Here is a 24,716-nt window from a genome sequence, read left to right as displayed (position 1 = left end):
TAGGAGTGTGGTATTTGCAGTTAGATGACCGAATTTTAATCTACCAAGCAATGTTCAAAAGAAAGTCCTTGGTGATGAGTCAAAATGTTGTTCAATGACTGTACATTCATATATATACACATATATATGAATATATATATATATATTAGGCTTAAAAGTCTAAATGACCCATATATATATATATATATATATATATATATATATATATATTTATATTTACATACACACACGCACACACACAGTGGAATACTACTCAGCCATAAAAAAGAATAAAATGTTGCCATTTGCAACAATATGGATGAACCTGAAGGGTATTATGCTAAGTGAAATAATTCAGACAGAGAAAGACAAATACTATCTTTCAATACCATATATTATCACTTATATGTGGAATCTGAAAAATTAAATGAATGACTATAACAACAAGATTAGCTACTTATGTTTGAGGGCCTATATATTGAACAAATATATTGTAGTGATTAAGTTCATGATATACATGGGAGTTCCCTGTACTATGCTTGCAGTTCCTATTCTTGTTTGAAATTATTTCAAAATAAAAAGTTATTTTTAAATTGGTCTAGATTATATATCTTTTTAAATGATAACCCCCTCTAACTTTTTTTGATTAGTTGGCTAACTGCCTATCCCAATCATGTTAAATGAGAGGGGAATTACTGTCTTATTACTTGGTGCTTTTTGTACCAGATTCTTTTTCAGTTCATAGAATATTTATTAACAATATTTAGACTTTTGAGGAAATTGTGGTTATTCTTTCCTTTAATTCAGATAAACCATGCCATTAGGAGAAGAATTTCTCCAAGAATGCTGTGATGTGTTTAAATATCAGAGAAATGGAGTGCAGTTGCCTAAGAGTGCATCTTATTCAGGACTCTAGAGCTACACATGATAGCAAAAGCAGATACACAAGAAAATAAGGGAAATAGCCATAGATATTCTGAACCTGTGTACTTGCAAGTTCTAGGGAGGGAACAAAAGTAACAATGAACTTGATAAAAAAGCAAGTAGCAACAAAAGTGCCAATTCATAATACCCCAAGTCAGGAGCATTCGCAGTATTGATATACAACCCAGAGGAAATATTTTTATTTTATTAAATTAGTTCTCCTCCATGACAAAAAACACAAGGGCAAAAGACCAAAACAGAAAAATAATATTGCCAACTCATATCACAGACAATGACAATATAAATCAATTTGAAAATGACCAAGAATCCAACAGATAATGAGCAAAGAGTACAAATACAAATATGAACGTAAAATTTACAGAAAGTGTGCTGTAAATGGTACTTAAACATATGTAAAGACTCCACCTTCAGGTATGAAAACTGCTAATTAAACCAAAACTGATATGCCGTTTTTTATTCTTATAAGACTGGCAAAGATCAAAAGTTCCTATAGGACTGATGGACTTCCCTGGTGGTCCAGTGGTTAAGACTCTGCACTCCTAATGTAGGGGGCATGGGTTCGATCCCTGGTCAGGGAACCAAGATCCTGCATGGCGCAAAAAAAAAAAAAAAAAAAAAAAAAAAATCGTCTAGGATTGAAATAGCTAAAGCTAGAAATAACCAAAACATCTAAAAAGAATGGAATGGAGGAAGTAACTATGGTATATTTCTTCTGTGAAATCCTATACAGCATTAAATAGGATTGAATTGGCGTTACATGTGAAAATGTTTACAAGCATGTAATGTGAAAAATAAGACATAAAAGATGCATATGGTACAATTCCATTTGTATAATATTTATACATAGACACCATTAAGTTCTACTGATTAGGAGTACATATATGAGTGATAAAATAGCAAGAAAATTATTAACATAAAAGCCATGAGAATTGTTACCTCTGGAAGGATGAATGAGGAAAGATTGGGAGTGAACATGTGGGAGCTTCTGGAAAGTTAGAAATGTTTTGAATTTTACCTGAATTGTAGTTACACAAGAGTCTGCTTTATAATTATACTTTAAATTGTGCCTATATGTTTTACACTCTCTTCTGTGGTTATAGCACATGAATATATATTTCCAAGAAGAGAAAAAAAAAAAACACAATGACCAACAAACCTGTGAAAAGATTCCTGACCTAATTTGTAATAATAAAAAAGAGAATTAAATGAGATGCAATTTTATACTCACAGATTTGCAAAGGCTAAAAAGTATCATAAGAATGCAGAAAAGTGGTAGCAGCAATGTAAATCCGTATAAGCACTTTGGAAAACAATTTGGTATCGTCTAGTAAAGTTGATGGTGCTCACACACCATGACTCAGCATTTCCACTATTAGATACATTTTGTAGAGAAACTCTACCTCACATGCAGGAGACTTATATAAGAAAGTTAATGGCGCTGTTATTTACAATAGCAAAAAATTGGAAACAATTCATGTTTTACCACAGAAGCATGGCTAATCCCGTATAGTCTCTATGTAATGATGAAAATTAATGAACTATCATTATGTGCATTAACATAGATGAATCACACACTGATATAAAAAGTATGTTGTAGAAAAATACATGCAGTATGATTTCTTTTTTATTACTGCTCAAACACATGTAATGTGAAAATAAGTAATCATATATATACATTTGTGGTAATATATTAAAGAAAATAGTGTTAAATATAAAATTTAATCTAAAAAATACTCCCAATGAAAAAGAGGAAATTTGATTGGAGAGCGATGCACATGGATTTTAAGTTTATGGGTAATATTCTTTATCAAGTCGTGAGGTAGGTATATGAGTATTCATTTTATTATTATTCTATGTACTTTTCATATGCTATATAGATGAATATGCTATATATACACATACATGTATGCATCACGTGTATTTATGATACAATCTTTAATTTAAAAGAATTAATGAGAAAGAAAAATAATAAGATGATCCTTTATACATTTTTTAAAATTATTATTATTTTTTAAGATTTTATTTTTTTAAATTTATTTTGGCTGCACAGGGTCTTAGTTGCAGCATGCAGGATCTTTTAGCTGCGGCATGTGGACTCTTAGTTGCAGCACGTGACCTTCTTAGTTGCGGCATGCATGCGGTATCTAGTTCCCAGACCAGAGACCAAACCGGGCCCCCTGCATTGCAAGCGTGGCGTTTTACCCACTGGACCACCAGGGAAGTCCCGATCCTTAATATATTTAAATGGAATAATCTTCAAGATAAATTAAGTGGATATGTGTATGGGATGCTATGATTAGTATAAATAAAAGGGCAAAATGAGAATAAATACACATTTTGCTTATTTGTGTACTGAACATCTTTAGGAAGTTACACAGGAAACTGATAGCTGGGTTACCACCTGAGGAACTAGGTATTTGAAAGGCACTTATGTGGGAGGGAGAAATTCCACTGAATGCCCTTCTGTAACTTTAAACGCTTGTACCAACCAAATATATTATAATTATTACAATAGCTGCAGTTAAAATTTTTAAAATAAATTGTAATATCCCACCCAAATTTTCTAGTTAAAATGGGTCCTGTGATATACCTAAATGGGTGGGAAAGGAGAATCTGACTCATAGTCTACTAACAAAGGATGAAGGCATTCTATCCCTGGCCTTCTTGCCTAAAGGGCACAGCACAAGGATATATTCCTTTTGCTGCCAGAAAGGAAGGAGAATTCGGGAAGGCATGCTGTGATTATTATCTTTACAAATTGCAAATGATAAGCATGAAATAGAAGAATGGGGCTGAATTCAGTTAATGTCAAACCAGAAAATCACACCAAATGTCAAATTTTCCCAGACGCTCTCATTAACAACACTTATGCCAGTCACATACATTGGTTTCTACAGAGATCAGCCAAAATTTCCAACAGTTACTGGCTATAATCTGACTTTCTAACAAAAACTAGGTTATTATATCCATGCAAAGCCCAAGGTTGAGCAACACAGAATAACAGCAGCAAAGAACGAACGCTGTGAGCCAAAGTAAATCCACTTATTTATGACATAGCTTAATCAGTTTTTGGAGGCTCATATTTTATAGCACCATCCATGATTCTGGAATTTTCCTTCAATTAACAATTGTGCAAAATTTACTAAATATATCATTTAGTTGTCTAAAAGTGACAAAGCCTTCATTTTTACAAAATGATTATTTTATAATTTAACATTTATCTAGTATTTTTTAAAATGCTTTTAGGTAGGACAGAGCCAATTTATTCTTACTTTGCTTGTTCTTCAACTTTCTGTACTGTCATGAGGGTTGTCGTTTTAAACTTTCTGAGTTAGTATCTAAAAAGAGGTGCTCATGTTACCAATCTTGATATATTTACAGCATATAATTACACAAGTAGTCAACAAACATTTCTGTGCCTACTACTTTTAAAACAGTCTATCAAGAGGTAAAAAGACATAGATAGAAAAGTACTATATAGATTGTTCTTTCCGATAGATTTGTTTGTCTGGAGGGCCCAGCTATACTGTGACTGGTAATGAAAGATAAGCAAAGGAAAAGTAGATAAATTACTTGTCGTATAAGTGTGTAGCATCTAGGGCTTATTTAGATATCTGATAGTATTTGGAGCTATCTGAATTCCATAAGGCTTAAGGGCAGAAGGAACATTTTCCCTTGATCTTGGAAGTTGAGAGTGATTTTTATAAGAAGGAGGAGGACCAAAAAGAGGGAAGAGCATGAGCTAGCTAAGACTGGTAGTATGAAGTAAACGAAATAGGGATTTGGAAAACCAGAAGCTATGCCTTAAATAGCCAGTTACGGGATCTCAGAGAAGTGAAATGAAGTCAGACTAGAGGCCATGAAAATTATGCTAAGTCATTTACATTGTGTTGTTGTTAATTTGTTCATGGGGAACCATTAAATGTTTTTTAAAAATGGTTACTTAAATATGAACCACATTTTATTTAATAGAAGAAATATTTGGCCAGAGTAGATTAGTGAACAGATCTTTTTTTAAAAAAATTGTGATAAAATACACAACATAAAATTTACCATCTTAACCTTTTTTAAGTATCCATTTCAGTGGCATGAGTACCTTCACACTGCTGTGCTGCCATTACCACCACCCATCCACAGAACTCTTTCATCTTGCAAAATGGAACTCTGTCCCCAATAAATAAAAATTCTGCATTCTCCCCTCCCCAGACCTTTTTTTTCTAAATATGAAATAAAATAACAGACACATAAAAGGCAAAACATTTTCCCAAGGGTGTTGAGAAATAGATAAGATTTAATGAGTGGGTTTGCTTGCTGTACCCTATTTACATGTTTCTTTCTTATCATTTCTCTCTCTCTCTATATATATATGGGGGGGGGGCAGGGAGAGAGAGATAGAGAGATTTACACACAAGCATACACTATATATATGCATTTAGTATATGTATGTGATATATATATCACATATTTCTTAGATCTAAGAAATTGAAAAGGCTAAGGAAAGAATATGGCTGAATTGATCAAGAAGGGAATAGATTTCATTAGCAAGATGCCCTAGTGGTTAGCCATCACGGGCCTTGACCAGTAATACCAACCACTCAACATAAAATACAGTGGTTTTGGACATAAAATAACATTTAGGCAGGACATAAAATAACATTTAGGCGGAACATAAAAGGGTTGTATTGGATAACACAGTAAGAGAGAATAGATCCACTTTTACTATCATCTGGCTGATGTATTGACAGTGCTACAACCTAGGAGAAAAGCACATAGTTTTCATTTTTAGTCGCATACAGTACCTCCAGGTCAGAAGCTCTTTCACTGCATCATTGCCAGAGAGGGGCCTTGGATGGCTGGGGAACCAATGAATGTATCCAGTTACTTTGTTTTAACAAGCTTCTGTGGAAACAGGAGCAGACCAGGAAATTTCAAATGAGCCAATAGTCTTCACTGAGCACACACAATGTATTCAGCCAGGTTCTAGGTTTTACAGATCACGGTTAAGTTTTTAGCGTGATGTATAATCAGAAGGATAAAGTTTTACATCTTACAGGAATATGTGGTTATATCTAACAACAATATTATGATATTTCCATATCTTGTGGTATTGCCATGGGAAAACACAAATTTGTTTTCATGAGTTTACTGCAAAATCAGCTGTCATATATGCCTTAATTTAAAGATAATTAGCCTTTTTTCTGGTAATTGGAAACTTGAGGAAGAACATTGTAAGATACCCCAAAGTAAACAAACCCAGTTGGCAGAGTAAATTAGTTTTGATTTACATGAGATTTTATATGCTTAGAGATTCTGGGTTGAAAGAAACTGAACTTTTTGAATCCTAAAAACAATTTTAGTGCATTTTATTTATGTTTGCCTAATATTGACTTTACTGCTTTTTATCGCTATCATCGACTTCCCCAAGCCTTTAAAAGGTTGCCTTTTCATATCTCTTACGGTCATTAGACTTCCTAAAAGAAGAATTCAGTTCTACTTGGTAGAAGATATGTTGGTGACCTATAAATTATGTGGCAATAATTTCATTTTGTGACAAATGTAATAATGAAAATCATTCTCACTGGATTGGAAAATCATGGTTTTATTAGACATTAGGTGTTCCTGAACCTGAGGGTGACATTCCAGTGTGACCACGTAATCCCTAGATTGGAACTGACTTTACAAAGTCTTGACTCAACCATTTAGGAGAATAAGCTGAGTGGAGGAAACACTGGGCAGGGTGTGGGGAATTCTATCTGCTAACATTTGGGCATTGTGGCCGTTAATAACACAAGAGCAAGAGAAAAAGAACTCTGGGCTCTCTGCTTGTTCATCAAATCATGATTTCCAAGCCAAGTTTCTTACAATAATTTTATATTTTAGTTACATTTTGCTTATTGTCTTTATCAGAAACAGAGACAGATTTATGTAGTAGTGTCAAAGTTTTCAACTAAAGCCTGGCAACGCTCCTTATTAAAGAATGTTCATGGCTAATCACTGAATGTAAGGCAATGATTTTATACGTTTTCGTTGTTGTTTGAAAGTATTGGTTTGAGGAGATTATGGTCCTTTTCAGAAAATTGCTAGCAAGACAGGCACTTTTTCCAGATAAATCCACGTACGTACATACATTCACAATCATATACAATTTCAAGGGGTCCTTCCATTTCCTGAATTATATCCATGTACCCCTAATTTAGAACCTGAAGCTTGAAGCACCAAATCTATGCTTTTCAAGTGACCCTCTACAACTAGAGCATCTCCTGTCTCAATCTCTTCTTTCACTGTTTTATAAAATTAAGTTTCTACTCAAGTCAATATGATTTCCTTACTGTCTCCAAAACAAGTCATATTGAACTCTACCTACAATCTAATGCTGCCATCCTCCTTGGCCCTTGGACAACTTTTGTGTTTTCTTCTCCTTTAATCCCAGGTTCTAGAAAATCAAAGTTTAAATTAGTCTTTCCAAGAAAAAAAAAATTCCTGATATCAGCTCACAGGGCATTCTCCGTTCTCCGCATTTTTAATTTGTGACACGCTGCATATTGATGAATATACTACAGTATCCTAAAGTAGTAATATTTTCCTGGGTGTGTGGTAAAGACCCTCAAGAAAACTATGAACTCTAGTAGCATAGGGTTACACTCCACACTTGGATCCATTCAGTTAGAAACTGTTCTATGAAGAAAGATGCTGTTGGGATGCTATTGACTTCACTGTGAAGTGTCCTCTTAAGGAGAACCAGCTGTGGCAACATTCTAGTTGTATATTACCCTATCACCTGATTTGTTTTCTTTCATGGTTATCTGAATTTCATAGCTAATTTCCCTCTCCTCTGTTTGCTAGAAGCTTAGAGCCAAATTGGTGGAATTTTAGCAGCAGTATAGGGCTTCATGGCATGTTTTCATTTTGTTTTACCACATTTTCTTTTCCTTTTATGAAAATTTCCTCATGGTGTTTATCTTCTGATAATATATTAATGTTTTTGAAACAATCTAAATGTCCTTCTTGAAAAAAGTCAGAAAAACACACAATAAATAAAATATATTATTTGCTTCCTCTAATGTGTTATGGCAATGCTTGAAGAGGATGAATGGTTACCAAAGATCAGGTGAGGGTGGGAGGGAGGAAGACATGCATAGATTGGAATATTAGCTTTACTAATTTCAAAAGGAGTAATTTTAATTTACGGGTTATAATAATTTGGATTAAAATAGTAATTTTTCATCTCAGACATTCTCCATTCCTCATTCCTGTTATATTTGTCTCTATAGGACTTATACCTGGCATATCTCTATTTGCTCTCTGTTCATCTGTATCCTTCTACTGGAATATCAGCTCCATGAAGGTGAGAATTTATTTTGTTCCTCACATATCCTCACGAACTTTAACAGTGCATGGCCCCAATTAAATACTCCATAAATATTGAATGAATGAATAATTTAAAAATCACAACAATATCCTATGGACACAGGGTAGAAATAGTCTCACTAAACTGGAAATGTATGTCTTTTAGTTCTATGTGTTCCAATACCAGTTTTGTGGATTTGGCTCAATTACAATATCTTCCAGCTTTATTACCTTCTTTTATTTGTCTCATGATGATTTTGGATTAGATAGACTATAAGATATAATGCCAAGTCCTTTTCTCAAATTCTATTAATAAAAATTTTTTTGAAGTGTTTATTAATCAATTAGAATCCATGGAAATAGGGCTGTTTCTGAAAATTTCTCATATTATCTTTTATAGTGCTTCTAAAAAGGCCTTTATTTCTGGGTCAAGAATATCTTTTATTTTCCATTTTTTAAAGATTACAAAGTCCCCTACATGCAGGTCTGCAAACCTAAATTGATAAGACAGACCTTAACAGCTTTATTCTGTGACAATTTTGAATGAGTAATTGTTTTTGATTTGAAAGATACTAACAATGGCTCTAAGTGTAATGAGAATCTCTTAGGTTATGAAGTCAGGTGAAGTAAACATGGATCAATTATTTGATGATTTTTATGAATGAGGATAGCTGTGTTCTAAAGCTAGGATATGAACAATTTACATTTACAATTCCTTCTCATTACTGGTGGACTTTCACCATTTATTTACATTATCTTTACATTTCTTTAGTTCATTTCCCTTGCAAATGTGTATAATGATGGTCTGATTCGGTTCTGTTTTATACACGTTCTTCAAAAATTTCATCATTTTGAGCTTATTTTCAAAGCAGGAAGTAAATGAATTCTTTTCAAGACAAAGACATATGAGGTAGGTGATATTTACTCTAAAAATCCTGCATTTTGTCCATTTGTATCAACACTCTTCCTCATTTACCATGTGCTAGGCTCTAGGGGGGCTCTGAAGGTGACCAAGCCCTTACGGAGTTCAATCTAGTGGGAAGAACAGACACACACATGTCAATACTTCACAGCTAAAGTGGTGAAGTAGCAGTGAGTACAATGAAGAGCACAGAGGAAACAGTGACAAAAGCCAGCTTTTGATGAGGTAAGGGAGTGGGGCAGAAAAAAGAGAATTTGCAAGGTCACAAAGGAGCTTTGGAGCACAAGAGATCACACTGTGCCAGGTAGAGAATTCTCTTCTATTCCTAGTTGGTTGGGTGTTTTTTATCAAGGCATCTATGAACACACACAGCTAACATCATATTTAATGGTAAAAGACTGAATGCTTTCCCCCTAAGATCAGGCACAAGACAAGATTGTCTGCACTCTCAATACTGTACTGGAGGTAGTGTATATGCAGTAAAATTTTGCTAATTATTGTCAACATAGTCTCCAAAAATCTCATCCCATTTCAAACTATCATAAGAGTATTAGAATGCCTCGTTCCTTATCCTATCACAAAACATTTTGACCTCTACAATCTGTGAAAAAATGGTTATATATTGAGGTTTTAATTTGAACTGCTTTAATTATAATTGAGGTCAAACATTTTTTATATGTTATCTATTTTTATTAGTATTTCTGCAAACTGTCCATTTGTGTTGTAACCCATTTTTATTTGCTGTTGGTTTTTTGTATTGATTTATGAAAGCTTTTTATATATTAAGGACTTTCAGTCTATATATTTTACATATAAATGTTTTATAAACATTTTTTGTTTGTAATTAGACCTTGCTTATGATATTTTTTACCATCTTAAATATCTAATTAAACGTATCTGTTTTCTGTGCTTTGTATCTGTTTTAGAAAGGGTTTCCTGTTTTCAAGTTTTAAAAAATAAATCCCCTACTTATTTTTATAGTATTCAAATTTTGGCCTATCCAAAATTATGATATAAAGATGGGGATAGGAACCCCCAAATAGTTAACCAGTTACTCCTTCCCTATTTAAAAAATTGTGTGTAAATATAACTTCTTATCATGTTAAAATGACATTTTATCATTAGAAAATTACTCTGTGGGTTTTTAAAACATGTGTGTTTGGGTTCTTTGTCATATTCTGTTCCATTGTTCTATGTAGGAAGAGGGAGTCCACCAGGGGTCCTGATCATGCCCGCACAATCTTGCAGAGTGTGTTGCAAGGCTTATACATTTCCTGAAACAGCTATTTCTGTAGCTATCTACATAGGCAACTGATTAGATCAATAATAACCATCCTGTAACTGTTCACTTCCTGGGGCAGGGGCTTGGGGAAACTGGCTTGTTCATTGCTTGCTACAATGTTTATTGTTTGCTCAAAAATACTGGGCCTTTTGCCCTGGATTCCTTTCATTGAATAAAACTGCCTCTGCAGGTGTCATCTGGGCCCAGTGCACAATCCTGGTGGAACTTAGGGGCAAGAGTAAGCACTGTAAATATGCTGAATGATAGTAAATTCACCAAGACAAGTGTGATCTTGCAGGTCCTTATTAAGGTGGTCAGTCCCTCTTTTCCAAACTATACTTATTTATTTTACTATATATAATTAAAGTAAGTTATTGATTAATATACAACTTAAATTAGTTGAAAATTCCAGAACAAGGCAGACTTCATCTCAGGCTACTACACTAATTTTCACTAATTTATCAGTCCTACTGTAATATAAGCTTATAATATAACCTTTATAATACAATGAAATATGGAAATTCTTCAGAATATTGGTGATTATAAATAATGCCTTGAATTTCCAAAAGGGTATTCTGAAAGCTGACCTCAGATGACTGTAATGTACAAGTCTGGCAAAATACTAGATAGATTTTTAGAAATAATTGTCTTCAATAGTCCCAAAACACTCATCAAAACAAAATTATCTGACACACGCAGAAACAAATTGAGAAGTGCTAAAATGGGGTATAACAAGAGCAAAATCTCTAGGAAGACAACACAATGACCAGGAAGTTACTTGATCAATCAGGAATAATGGAGAATAAAATAAAATAATTAGGAGTAAGAAATTGATAGATATTTCCCTTTAAGATATTAAGATATTAAGTAAGTGGTCCATGAGTTATCTACCTTAATCCCAAAAGGAGGGATATGAAAGAAACTGGGATTCAAGGAGTCAGCTGATGTACTGAGTGAGAATTACTATTATTATTATAATTGTAGGTCTATTAAATGGCAGGCTGGAATGGCCTAAGAAAACTTAGGTTAAATTGAAAGGTGTGTGTATACATATATATGTATGTATATGTGAAAATTGCATAACCCCGAAATAGGGAGGCATGCATTTACAACTCCAGGCGAGGTGGAGGTGGGGTGGAACAGGAGCAGGAGAAGTTCATCTGGTGGAAACTGTCTGACTTCAAATGTCTATGAACCAATACTGTCTCTCCAATACTAACATCACTCCCTTACTGGCATCAAAAACCACCACCCCTGACCCCAACCTCAAAGCCATTGGAAGTAAAATCAGTATTCACAGAATTATAGAACCTGAGTCTAGAGTTGTAGTGATCCCACACTGCTTTAGGCAAGAACCCATCTTCAAGGGCTATGTGAGATTCTGAGTGTTGTGTTTTCAAAAGCCGCTGAGACTGTTGTTATGAGGAGCGGAGTAAACCAAATGGTGAAAAATTGGGGACCATTTTACAGGAGAAATAGTGACTAGATCTAGTAATATTTCATCCCGAAATGAGATAGTTTTCAGTTAAATATGATATTTGATTTACTGAATTAAAAATATTTGAAAGATTAGTTTATGGCCATTGGATTAAAATTCTCTATCTATACATCATGTTTGTCTAGCAATCCAGATAATTTTGGTAGACTCTTCCAAGCATAACATTTTACAATTCTAAAAGTTAAGGGTTACAATTAATCTGTGACAAATCACTGAGAATAAAAAGGACTAAGTTTTGGAAAGAAGGTAGATTTGAACAAATGTAAAAACTTTCCTAATAGAATTATAATGCAGATACAGACTCCTGAGATAGACCATCAGGTTCAAATCTCATCTCCATCAATTACTGTGAGACATTCAGTAAGTTACCCTTTCTGTGCCTCAGTTTGACCATCTATAAATCACCGATAATAGTAGCACTTATGCATAAGTGTATATTGCAGAATTAAAATATGACTTAAAATGCTGCCAGGAATATAGTAAGTGCTATATAAATGTTAGCCTTTATTATTATTAAACTTCTTAGGAAATAGAACAGGTTATTTTATGAATAATGACACTCGCTGGGGACATGTTAGTCAACTTTACTCAACGGGTAGGGGGTCTATGATTCCGTGATTTCTTTCTCTCTTCTTCACAGAGATGAACCTAATGAGAAAAATAGGCATAAAAAAATAATCATGCCTAAGATAATTCTGTGTCTTCTTGTCCCGCCTCTGTCCTATTAGGGGGACAAGGGAGAGTGGTGAAGGTGGTAGTTTCCCACAGGAGGATTACTGATTTTTATAAATAAATATAAATTTAAAATAAGGCATAAGTACTACCACCCAGAACACTTTACAGACCGTATTTAAATGAAAGCCACTGGATCAGTGTCATTTCCGTTTTGCAGGAGGGTGAGAATGATGCGGAATGACTTCTAGCCCAAGAAGCAGAAGCAGCATCTGGAGAAGTGCATAGGCAATATATCTTCCAGTCACTGCTTTCTAATGCCAACAACTTGCAATGCAACAATGGAACTAAATCACTAGAGAAAGTAAGATGAATTAAAATGCATCTACTTTCCAAAGGAAGCATTCAAAATGCAAAAGCAAGGCTAATGTTTCCTCGTCCCTCTCATAGTTTTTGCTTATGCCTCTCCTACAGCAATTATCACAATCTCCCAATTGATCTCTTGCCTCTGAAAACAGACTGTGTCTTATCATTTTTGTATCGCCAAACTTTTTATCATAGCACCTTGCTCAGGAAGTGAACTGAAATATTTTTTGAATAAATACATAAAGTTACTTGCAAAAGCTGAAAGTACTGGATAGTGTTAAATGAGCAAGTATTTTTGTTAATACCTACTGTGTGCCCTTATTGAAGCTTGATACTAAGATGTTTATTTAAACAATTAAACAATTAAATGACTCTGAGCTTATTGAAAATATGAATTTCTTATTAATATCTATATTCTCAGGTTTGCTTGACAGTTCCATGTACATACGTAATAATAGGTGCACAAAGGTGTTACTAAATTCATACCCAATCTGATTGATTATTGAAGATTTTTCTGATACAACTACTGATAACAACAATTAAGAAAACAGTTGTTGAAATTTCTTATGGTATTTTTATAATTCATTGTGATGAAAACTTAAGATGTATTATTTTATTTAATCTTTACAGCAAATCTATGAAATTTGCATTATTACCTATAGTGAGTGTCCCTTATATGGACACTCGTCCTTGGATTTAGGCCCATCCAGATAATCCACCCAAGAAAGTTACTTACATCCACAAAGACTCTTTCCAAATAAGGTCACATTCACAGGTTTTGGAGCTTAGGATGTGGACATATCTTTTGGGGGAGTCACCATTCAAATCACTACAGTGTTGTAACAAATTATCATAAACTTAATGGCTTAAAAGAATATAAATTTATATCTCTTACGTCCTAGAGATTGTCATACTGAATGAAGTAAGTCAGACAGAGAAAGAGAAATATCATATGATATCGCTTATATGCAGAATCTAAAAAGAAATGATACAAATGAACGTACTTCCAAAACAGAAACGGACTCACAGACTTAGAGAATGAACTTATGGTTACCGGGGCAGAGGGGAAGGGTGGAGGGAAGGGATAGTTAGGGAGTTTGGGATTGACATGTACACACTACTATATTGAAAAAGGATAACCAACAAGGACCTACTGTGTAGCACAGGGAACACTGCTCAGTGTTATGCGGCAGCCTGGATGGGAGGGGAGTTTGGGTTAGAATGGATACATGTATATGTATGGCTGAGTCGCTTTGCTGTGCACCTGAAACTATCACAACATTGTTAATCGGCTATACTCCAATATAAAATAAAAAGTTAAAAAGTAAATAAATAAATGTATGGTCTTACAGTTCTATATGTCAGAAGTCTGACACTAGTCTCACTGGGTTAAAATCAAGAAGTCGGCCCGATTGTGTTCCTTTCTGGATGGAGACTCTAGAAATGAAACTGTTTACTTGTCATTTCTAGCTTCTTGAAGCTGTCCCCATTTCTTGGATCATGCTTGCCTTTCTCTATCTTTAAAAGCCAGCAACACTGCATCTCTCCCACCTTTCTTCTGTCTTTATTTCTGTCTCTGACCACAGTTAGGGGAGGTTTTTTCACTTTTAAGGACTCATGATCAGATTGGACCCACCTGTGTAATCCAGGATAATCTTCACATCTCAAGGAATTTAACCACATCCACAAAATCCCTTTTGCCACATAAGGTAACATATTCAGAGGTCTTGGAGATTAGGACATGGACATCTTCAGGGGGCTATTATTCTGCCTACCACACAATGCCTAAAACCTGGTGTTGCTTCAGAATCATGCTTGAAGACATGTGAAGATCAGTGATGCCTCACAGGAGCTGAGGATTGTGTGCTTATCAGCGGAAGCCAGCAGACAAACCCTGGACAACCAGAAACCTGTCCTATTAAGGCTGTGGTCCCTGCTCTACTAGTCAGCTCTGCTCACTGCTGTTTCTACCAGGTCATGCCCGATGAAGCCTGAACATTCTGAAGAGATTTGATTGTTATTAAACTCCTGTTCAGACCAGACCATAGTCATTCCTTAAGGTGCCATGATGGTAGACAATTCTTCCACAGGACCATCACCCATAACAAACTGGCTCTGTACCATTGGTATTATAGTTCTTTAACATAAGTATTTACCTACAGGTCAAGATGGCCACCCGGTGGCTGGATTGAGACAGATTCCTGGTGTCCCCTGACTCATATACCCTGAACCACCAACCCCCCTTCAACTGTGGTTTGTTGTCAGGGCAGAATAACAGGTCCTATTTTTTTCCACAGAAGTAGCATTCCGTGGATAGGGCCTTTGCTGAAGTTCATCCTGCTCTAACTGAACAGGTTTTTAAAACTGGAATTATTTTAGGTCTTATGAAACCAATTTCCTTTCAAAAATTTATTTTAATCGTTTATCCAGAATTGGTTTCTGTTGCATGAAACTTAGAAAGCTGAATGATACAGAAACTTTTTCAGTCTGTTCAATATGCTAGACTTTATTGTAGAGAAAGGCTTAGTCTTTCAATGTGATGTTAATTTTCTCAGACACTTCCATTCTGCCTCCATATGTTGAAATATTTTAATTATAATATTGTTGTTTTCCATCAAGTTGCGTGACCTAATATGTCATTTCTCTTTGATGTCTAGTTAGTAACTGGCCTAACTGGACCAAAAAACAAAAACAAAAAAAACATAGATTTAGTATAAAGAATGCCAATAAAATAGATTGGCTACAGCTATTGATAAGAGAGACATCACTTTCTATTAAAATGACCTTCTGCAATTTGATTAACCTTTCTGGGTATCAGTTTCTACATTTTTTTTTTATTGTGACAAGTAAGGGAAATGAAATCAAAATATTATATGTAAAAACATGCCTCTCATTTACTAGGTGATTGATAGATGCCTCATTGTTGACATGACAGATTTTGATAAAATTATTTTATATGATTATTTATAATTTTCAATAGTAAATTTGAAAAAAATATTTTGAAAGATATCAAAATCTTGTAGAAAAACTGACCATCTCGTTTAGAATGTTTACTGTATGTAGTTGGGATGTCATGAAGGACAAGGATAAACGCCACAGTATTCTAAGATCCAAGTCTTAGAGTGGATCCGTAAAGACTGAGTACATAAAAATGACTCTTCCACTCTTTAAAAACATTTATGTTTTGGAAAAAAAGAACTATGAGCTATTGGCCTGCCCAGTGAAACAAAAGAACTCAGTGCTTAATTTATTATACTACTCAGTGCTTAACTTATTATACTGACCTGGAAGCTGCCCTTGACAGAGCCTAACATGTGATGCAGATCTTAAACATTTATAATTATTAATTCCAGATTTTTGCTTTGAGGCTTGTATCACTCAGGGTCCAAACAGGAATATAGAAAACTCTCTAAGAATTTAATCCAGAAGGGATTTGGTTACACAAGTGATGAGATGGCTGAAAAGTCAAATAGCGTATAGGAAGGCAACCCAGAGGTTAGCAATAGCAGGAAACTACTAAAAACATAGGCTGCAGAGTCAAAGGGAGGATGTGTTATGAAATTCTAGGGACTGAAGTCACTAAAAGAAGCTAGAAACACATCAGTCTTGTCTGGTGTGAACTAGAGAAATAGACAAATCCATGGCTGGAGACACCACCCAAAGCAGATAAAGAGGGGGAGAGGGAGAGAGAGAGGGGGAGAGAGAGAGAGAGAGAGAGAGACAGAGAGACAGAGAGAGAGAGACAGAGAGAGAGAGAAAGGGAAAGAGAAAGAGAAAGAGAAAGAGAAAGATCATCCAAGACAGAGAAAAAGAAAATTACTTTGACTTCTTTTTCCTGTCCTTCAGTCTCCCACAAGAGTCTTGTATTGGCTGAACCCAATCAAAAGTCAGCTGGATTCTGCAGGGATCAGCCACTGTGAAATAGAACAGGGAGGCATGAAAAAAAATGTATCTGAATGCTAATAGGCCCAGAACTGGCTCTTAGCCCAGAGAAGTTTTATCAATTCTCAGAATGGACCTAGTTCTTACAAAGCATTCACTAGAGTGGAAAAGGAAGTAAAAATATCATGGGTATTCCTGAAAGTTCAATAAGCATAATATCTTACTCTAACCCTCTATATCAACTCCATCATGAAATCACATTGATTTTACTTTATTCTCCGTGGTCGCCTTTTTAAATCTTTCTCTTGAATTATTGCACTGGCTTCCTAAGTAGGCTCCCCATATTTTACACTGTGAAAAATTTGATGGGGTTCATCAGACAAAAATTCTTTTCAAATTACAGATGAAATTATGTCACTTTTCACTCATCGTTTAACTCATCAATGCCTTCTTGTTGCTCCTGGAATAAAGACCCATATCTGTAACTTGACCTATAAGGCCCTATGTAGCCTGGCCTCTTTCTGCCTCTTCAGGTTCACTTTTTTTATACGGCTTTTTAAAAGAAAAAGTACTTATTTACTTATTTGGTTGCAGCGGGTCTTAGTTGTGGCAGACGGGTTCCTTAGCTGCAGCACGTGGGCTCCTTAGTTGCGGCACATGGGCTCCTTAGTTTGGGCATGCAAACTCTCAGCTGCAGCATGCATATGGGATCTAGTTCCCTGACCAGGGATCGAACCCTGGCCCCCTGCACTGGGAGTGCGGAGTCCTATACACTGCACCACCAGGGAAGTCCCCAGGTTCACTTTTGATTGCTCTCCTTCTCATACTTTGTTTCAACCATTCTGGCGTTTTGTTTTTTGTTTTTTGTTTTTTGTTTTTTTTTTAAAGTATAGTGTCTGGACTGGGTCCTATCTGTAGACATTTAGATTTAATTGCTGTGGGGTGTGGCTCAGTCATCGGTACGTTGTTTTTTTTTGTTTTTTTTTTTTAATTAATTAATTTATTTATTTATTTTTGGCTGTGTTGGGTCTTCGTTTCTGTGCCAGGGCTTTCTCTAGTTGTGGCGAGCGGGGGCCACTCTTCATCGCGGTGCGCGGACCTCTCACTATCGCGGCCTCTCTTGTTGCGGAGCACAGGCTCCAGACGCGCAGGCTCAGTAATTGTGGCTCACGGGCCCAGTTGCTCTGCGGCATGTGGGATCTTCCCAGACCAGGGCTCGAACCCGTGTCCCCTGTATTGGCAGGCAGATTCTCAACCACTGCACCACCAGGGAAGCCCCCGGCGTTTTTATAGTTTAAAAATAGTGTACCAAGGAGCTTCAAGATGGCGGAAGAGTAAGACGTGGAGATCACCTTCCTCTCCACAAATACATCAGAAATACATCTACATGTGCAACAACTCCTACAGAACACCTACTGAACGCTGGCAGAAGACCTCAGACCTCCCAAAAGGCAAGAAACTCCCCATGTACCTGGGTAAGACAAAAGAAAAAAGAAAAAACAGAGACAAAAGAATAGGGATGGGACCTGCACCTCTGGGAGGGAGCTGTGGAGGAAAGGTTTCCACACACTAGGAAGCTCCTTTGCGGGCGGAGACAGGGGTGGCTGACGGGGGAAGCTTCGGAGCCATGGAGGAGAGCACAACAGAAGTGCGGAGGGCAAAGCAGAGAGATTCCCGCACAGAGGAGCGGTGCCGACCAGCACTCACCAGCCCGAGAGGCTTGTCTGCTCACCCGCCGGGGCGGGCGGGGCTGGGAGCCGAGGCTCGGGCTTTGGTCGGATCGCAGGGAGAGGACTGGGGTTGGCGGCGTGAAGGGGTTAGCGCATCACAGCTAGCCGGGAGGGAGTCCGGGAAAAAGTCTGCAGCTGCCGAAGAGGCAAGAGACTTTTTCTTGCCTCTTTGTTTCCTGGTGCGCGAGGAGAGGGGATTAAGAGCGCCGCTTAAAGGAGCGCCAGAGACTGGCGCGAGCTGCGGCCATCAGCGCGGACCCCAGAGACAGGCATGAGACGCTAAGGCTGCTGCTGCCGCCACCAAGAAGCCTGTGTGCGAGCACAGGTCGCTATCCACACCACCCCTCCCGGGAGCCTGTGCAGCCCACCACTGCCAGGGTCCCGTGATCCAGGGACAACTTCCCCGGGAGAACGCACGGCACGCCTCAGGCTGCTGCAATGTCACGCCGGCCGCTGCCGCCGCAGGCTCGCCCCGCATCCGTACCCCTCCCTCCCCCAGGCCTGAGTGAGCCAGAGCCTCCGAAGCAGCTGCTCCTTTAACCCCATCCTGTGTGAACGAAGAACAGACGCCCTCAGGCGACCTCCACGCAGAGGCAGGGCCAAATCCAATGCTGAACCCCGGGAGCTGTGCGAACAAAGAAGAGAAAGGGAAATCTCTCCCAGCAGCCTCAGGAGCAGCTGATTAAATCTCCACAATCAACCTGATGTACCCTGCATCTGAGGAATACCTGAATAGACAACGAATCATCCCAAATTGAGGAGGTGGACTTTGGGAGCAACGATATATATATATATGTTTTTCCCTTTTTCTCTCTTTTTTTTTTTTTTTAGCACGAACAGTCACTTCGCTCTCCTGCTCAGAACTGCTCCGTGATTCTCTGTTGCCACCAGGGTATTCTTTTTTTTTTTTTAATTATTAGCACCTTTAATTATTATTTATTTATTTATTTGGCTGTGTTGGGTCTTCGTTTCTGTGCGAGGGCTTCCTCTAGTTGCGGCAAGCGGGGGCCACTCTTCATCGCGGTGCGAGGGCCTCTCACTATCGTGGACTCTCTTGTTGCGGAGCACAGGTTCCAGACGTGCAGGCTCAGTACTTGTGGCTCACGGGCCTAGCTGCCCCGCGGCATGTGGGATCTTCCCAGACCAGGGCTCGAACCCGTGTCCCCTGCATTGGCAGGCAGATTCTCAACCACTGTGCCACCAGGGAAGCCCCCCTTTTTCTCTTTTTGTGAGTGTGTATGTGTATTCTTCTGTGTGTGATTTTGTCTGAATAGCTTTGCTTTTACCATTTGTCCTAGGGTTCTGTCTGTCCATTTGTTTTTTTTTTTTTTGGACACTTTTTAGCACTTGTTATCATTGGTGGATTTGTTTTTTGGTTTGCTTGCTCTTTCTTTCTTTCTTTTTTTTATTACTTAAAAATTTTTTATTAATAATTATTTTATATTTTAATAACTTTTAATTTAATTTAATTTTATCTTCTTCTTTCTTTCTTTTTTTTTTCTCCCTTTTATTCTGAGTCATGTGGATGACAGGCTCTTGGTGCTCCAGCCCAGCGTCAGGGCTGTGCCTCTGAGGTGGGAGAGCCAAGTTCAGGACATTGGTCCACAAGAGACCTCCCAGCTCCATGTAATATCAAATGGCGAAAAACTCCCAGAGATCTCCATCTCAACGCCAAGACCCAGCTCCACTCAACGACCAGCAAGCTACAGTGCAGGACACCCTAGGCCAAACAACTAGCAAGACAGGAACACAACCCCTCCCATTAGCAGAGAGGATGCCTAAAATCATAAGAAGGCCACAGACACCCCAAAACACACCACCAGATGTGGACCTGTCCACCAGAAAGACAAGGTCCAGCCTCATCCACCAGAACACAGGCATTAGTCCCCTCCACCAGGAAGCATACACAACCCACTGAACCAACCTTAGCCACTGGGGGCAGACACCAAAAACAATGGGAACTACGAACCTGAAGCCTGCAAAAAGGAGACACCAAACACAGTAAGTTAAGCAAAATGAGAAGACAGAGAAACACACAGCAGATGAAGGAGCAAGGTAAAAACTCACCAGACCTAACAAATGAAGAGGAAATAGGCAGTCTACCTGAAAAAGAATTCAGAATAATGATAGTAAAGATGATCCAAAATCTTGGAAATAGAATGGAGAAAATACAAGAAACGTTTAACAAAGACCTAGAAGAACTAAAGAGCAAACAAACAGTGATGAACAACACAATAAATGAAATAAAAAATTCTCTAAAAGGGATCAATAGCAGAATAACTGAGGCAGAAGAACGGGTAAGTGACCTGGAAGATAAAATAGTGGAAATAACTACTGCAGAGCAGAAGAAAGAAAACAGAATGAAAAGAATTGAGGACAGTCTCAGAGACCTCTGGGACAACATTAAACGCCCCAACATTCGAATTACAGGGTTCCCAGAAGAAGAAGAGAAAAAGAAAGGGACTGAGAAAATATTTGAAGAGATTATAGTTGAAAACTTCCCTAATATGGGAAAGGAAATAGTCAATCAAGTCCATGAAGTGCAGAGAGTCCCAAACAGGATAAATCCAAGGATAAACATGCCAAGACACATATTAATCAAACTATCAAAAATTAAATATAAAGAAAAAATATTAAAAGCAGCAAGGGAAAAAACAACAAATAACACACAAGGGATTCCCCATGAGGTTAACAGCTGATCTTTCAGCAGAAACTCTGCAAGCCAGAAGGGAGTGTGGCAAGACATATTTAAAGTGATGAAGGGGAAAAAACGTACAACCAAGATTACTCTACCCAACAAGGATCTCATTCAGATTTGACAGAGAAATTAAAACCTTTACAGACAAGCAAAAGCTAAGAGAGTTCAGCACCACCAAACCAGCTTTACAACAAATGCTAAAGGAACTTCTCTAGGCAGGAAACACAAGAGAAGGAAAAGACCTACAATAACAAACCCAAAACAATTAACAAAATAGTAATAGGAACATACATATTGATAATTACCTTAAATGTAAATGGACTAAATGCTACTACCAAAAGACATAGACTGGCTGAATGGATACAAAAACAAGACCCACATATATGCTGTCTACAAGAGACCCACTTCAGACCTAGGGACACATACAGACTGAAAATGAGGGGATGGAAAAACATATTCCATGCAAATGGAAATCAAAAGAAAGCTGGAGTAGCAATTCTCATATCAGGCAAATTAGACTTTAAAATAAAGACTATTACAAGAGGCAAAGAAGGACACAACATACTGATCAAGGGATCAATCCAAGAAGAAGATATAACAATTTAAAATACTTATGCACCCAACACAGGAGCACCTCAGTCCATAAGGCAAATACTAAGAGCCATAAAAGGGGAAATCGACAGTAACACAATCATAGTAGGGGATTTTAACACCCCACTTTCACCAATGGACAGATCATCCAAAATGAAAATAAATAAGGAAACACAGGCTTTAAATGATACATTACACAAGATGGACTTAATTGATATTTACAGGACATTCCATCCAAAAACAACAGAATACACTTTCTTCTCAAGTGCTCATGGACCATTCTCCAGGATACATCATATCTTGGGTCACAAATCAAGCCCTGATAAACTTAAGAAAATTGAAATCGTGTCAAGTATCTTTTCCGACCACCATGCTGTGAGACTAGATACCAATTACAGGAAAAAATCTGTAAAAAATACAAACACATGGAGGCTAAACAATACACTACTTAATAACCAAGAGATCACTGAAGAAATAAAACAGGAAATCAAAAAATACCTAGAAAAAAATGACAGTGAAAACACGACGACCCAAAACCTATGGGATGCAGCAAAAGCAGGCCTAAGAGGGAAGTTTATAGCAATACAATCCTACCTTAAGAAACATCTTAAATAAACAAACTAACCTTACAGCTAAAGCAATTAGAGAAAGAAGAACAAAAACCCCCCAAAGTTAGCAGAAGGAAGAAATCATAAAGATCAGATCAGAAATAAATGAAAAAAAAATCAAGGAAACGATAGCAAAGATTAATAAAACTAAAAGCTGGTTCTTTGAGAAGATAAACATAATTGATAAACCATTAGCCAGACTCATCAAGAAAAAAAGGGAGAAGACTCAAATCAACAGAATTAGAAATGAAAAAGGAGAAGTAACAACTGACTCTGCAGAAATACAAAGGATCATGAGAGATTACCACAAGCAGCTATATGCCAAGAAAATGGACAACCTGGAAGAAATGGGCAAATTCTTAGAAATGCACAACCTGCCGAGACTGAACCAGGAAGAAATAGAAAATATGAACTGACCAATCACAAGCACTGAAATTAAAACTGTGATTAATAATCTTCCAACAAACAAAAGTCCAGGACCAGATGGCTTCACAGGCGAATTCTATCAAACATTTAGAGAAGAGCTAACACCCATCCTTCTTAAACTCTTCCAAAATAGAGCGGAGGAAGGAATACTCCCAAACTCATTTACGAGGCCACCATCACCCTGATACCAAAACCAGACAAAGATGTCACAAAGAAAGAAAACTACAGGCCAATATCACTGATGAACATAGATGCAAAAATCCTCAACAAAATACTAGCAAACAGAATCCAACAGCACATTAAAAGGATCATACACCATGATCAAGTGGAGTTAACCCCACGAATGCAAGGATTCTTCAATATATGCAAATCAATCCATGTGATACACCATATTAACAAATTGAAGGAGAAAAACCATATGATCATCTCAATAGATGCAGAGAAAGCTTGCGACAAAATTCAACACCCATTTATGATAAAAACTCTCCAGAGAGTAGGCATAGAGGGAAATTACCGCAACATAATAAAGGCCATATATGAGAAACCCACAGCCAACATTGTTCTCAATGGTGAAAAACTGAAACCGTTTCCACTAAGATCAGGAACAAGACAAGGTTGCCCACTCTCACCACTATTATTCAACATAGTTTTGGAAGATTTAGCCACAGCAATCAGAGAAGAAAAAGAAATAAAAGGAATCCAAATTGGAAAAGAAGAAGTAAATCTGTCACTGTTTGCAGATGACATGATACTATATAGAGAGAATCCTAAAGATGCTACCAGAAAACTACTAGAGCTAATCAATGAATTTGGTAAAGTAGCAGGATACCAAATTAATGCACAGAAATCTCTTGCATTCCTATACACTAATGATGAAATATCTGAAAGTGAAATTAAGAAAACACTCCCATTTACAACTGCAACAAAAAGAATAAAATATCTAGGAATAAACCTACCTAAGGAGACAAGACCTGTATGCAGAAAATTATGACACTGATGAAAGAAATTAAAGATGATACAAAAGATGGAGAAATATACCATGTTCTTGGATTGGAAGAATCAACATTGTGAAAATGACTATACCACCCAAGGAATCTACAGATTCAATGCAATCCCTATCAAACTACCAATGGCATTTTTCACAGAACTAGAAGAAAAAATTTCACAGTTCGTATGGAAATACAAAAGACCCCGAATAGCCAAAGGAATCTTGAGAAAGAGAAACGGAGCTGGAGGAATCAGGCTCCCTGACTTCAGACTATACTACAAAGCTACAGTAATCAAGACAGTATAGTACTGGCACAAAAACAGAAATATAGATCAATGGAACAGGATAGAAAGCCCAGAGATAAACCCACGCACATATGGTCACCTTATCTTTGATAAAGGAGGGAAGAATATACAGTGGAGAAAAGGCAGCCTCTTCAATAATTGGTGCTGGGAAAACTGGACAGCTACATGTAAAAGAATGAAATTAGAACACTCCCTAACGCCATACACAAAAATAAACCCAAAATAGATTAAAGACCAAATGTAAGGCCAGACACTATCAAACTCTTAGAGGAAAACGTAGGCAGAACATTCTAGGACATAAATCACAGCAAGATCCTTTTTGACCCACCTCCTAGAGAAATGGAAATAAAAACAAAAATAAACAAATGGGACCTAATGAAACTTAAAATCTTTTGCACAGCAAAGGAAACCATAAAGAAGATGAAAAGACAGCCCTCAGAATGGGAGAAAATATTTGCAAATGAAGCAACTGACAAA

The 24,716-nt window shown here is 37.0% G+C and overlaps 1 non-coding gene across 1 annotated transcript; it reads left to right on the top strand.

The window, feature by feature from the left end:
* Window positions 1-1,429: 1,429 nt before the first annotated feature.
* TRNAR-CCU (transfer RNA arginine (anticodon CCU)) lies at window positions 1,430-1,502 on the top strand. The gene has a single exon. It is a non-coding gene; the product is annotated as a tRNA-Arg (tRNA).
* Window positions 1,503-24,716: the final 23,214 nt, after the last annotated feature.

Source organism: Eschrichtius robustus, chromosome 6, assembly GCF_028021215.1.
Source record: "Eschrichtius robustus isolate mEscRob2 chromosome 6, mEscRob2.pri, whole genome shotgun sequence".
Lineage (NCBI taxonomy): Eukaryota > Metazoa > Chordata > Mammalia > Artiodactyla > Eschrichtiidae > Eschrichtius > Eschrichtius robustus.
This window is presented reverse-complemented; position numbering and strand designations above follow the sequence as displayed.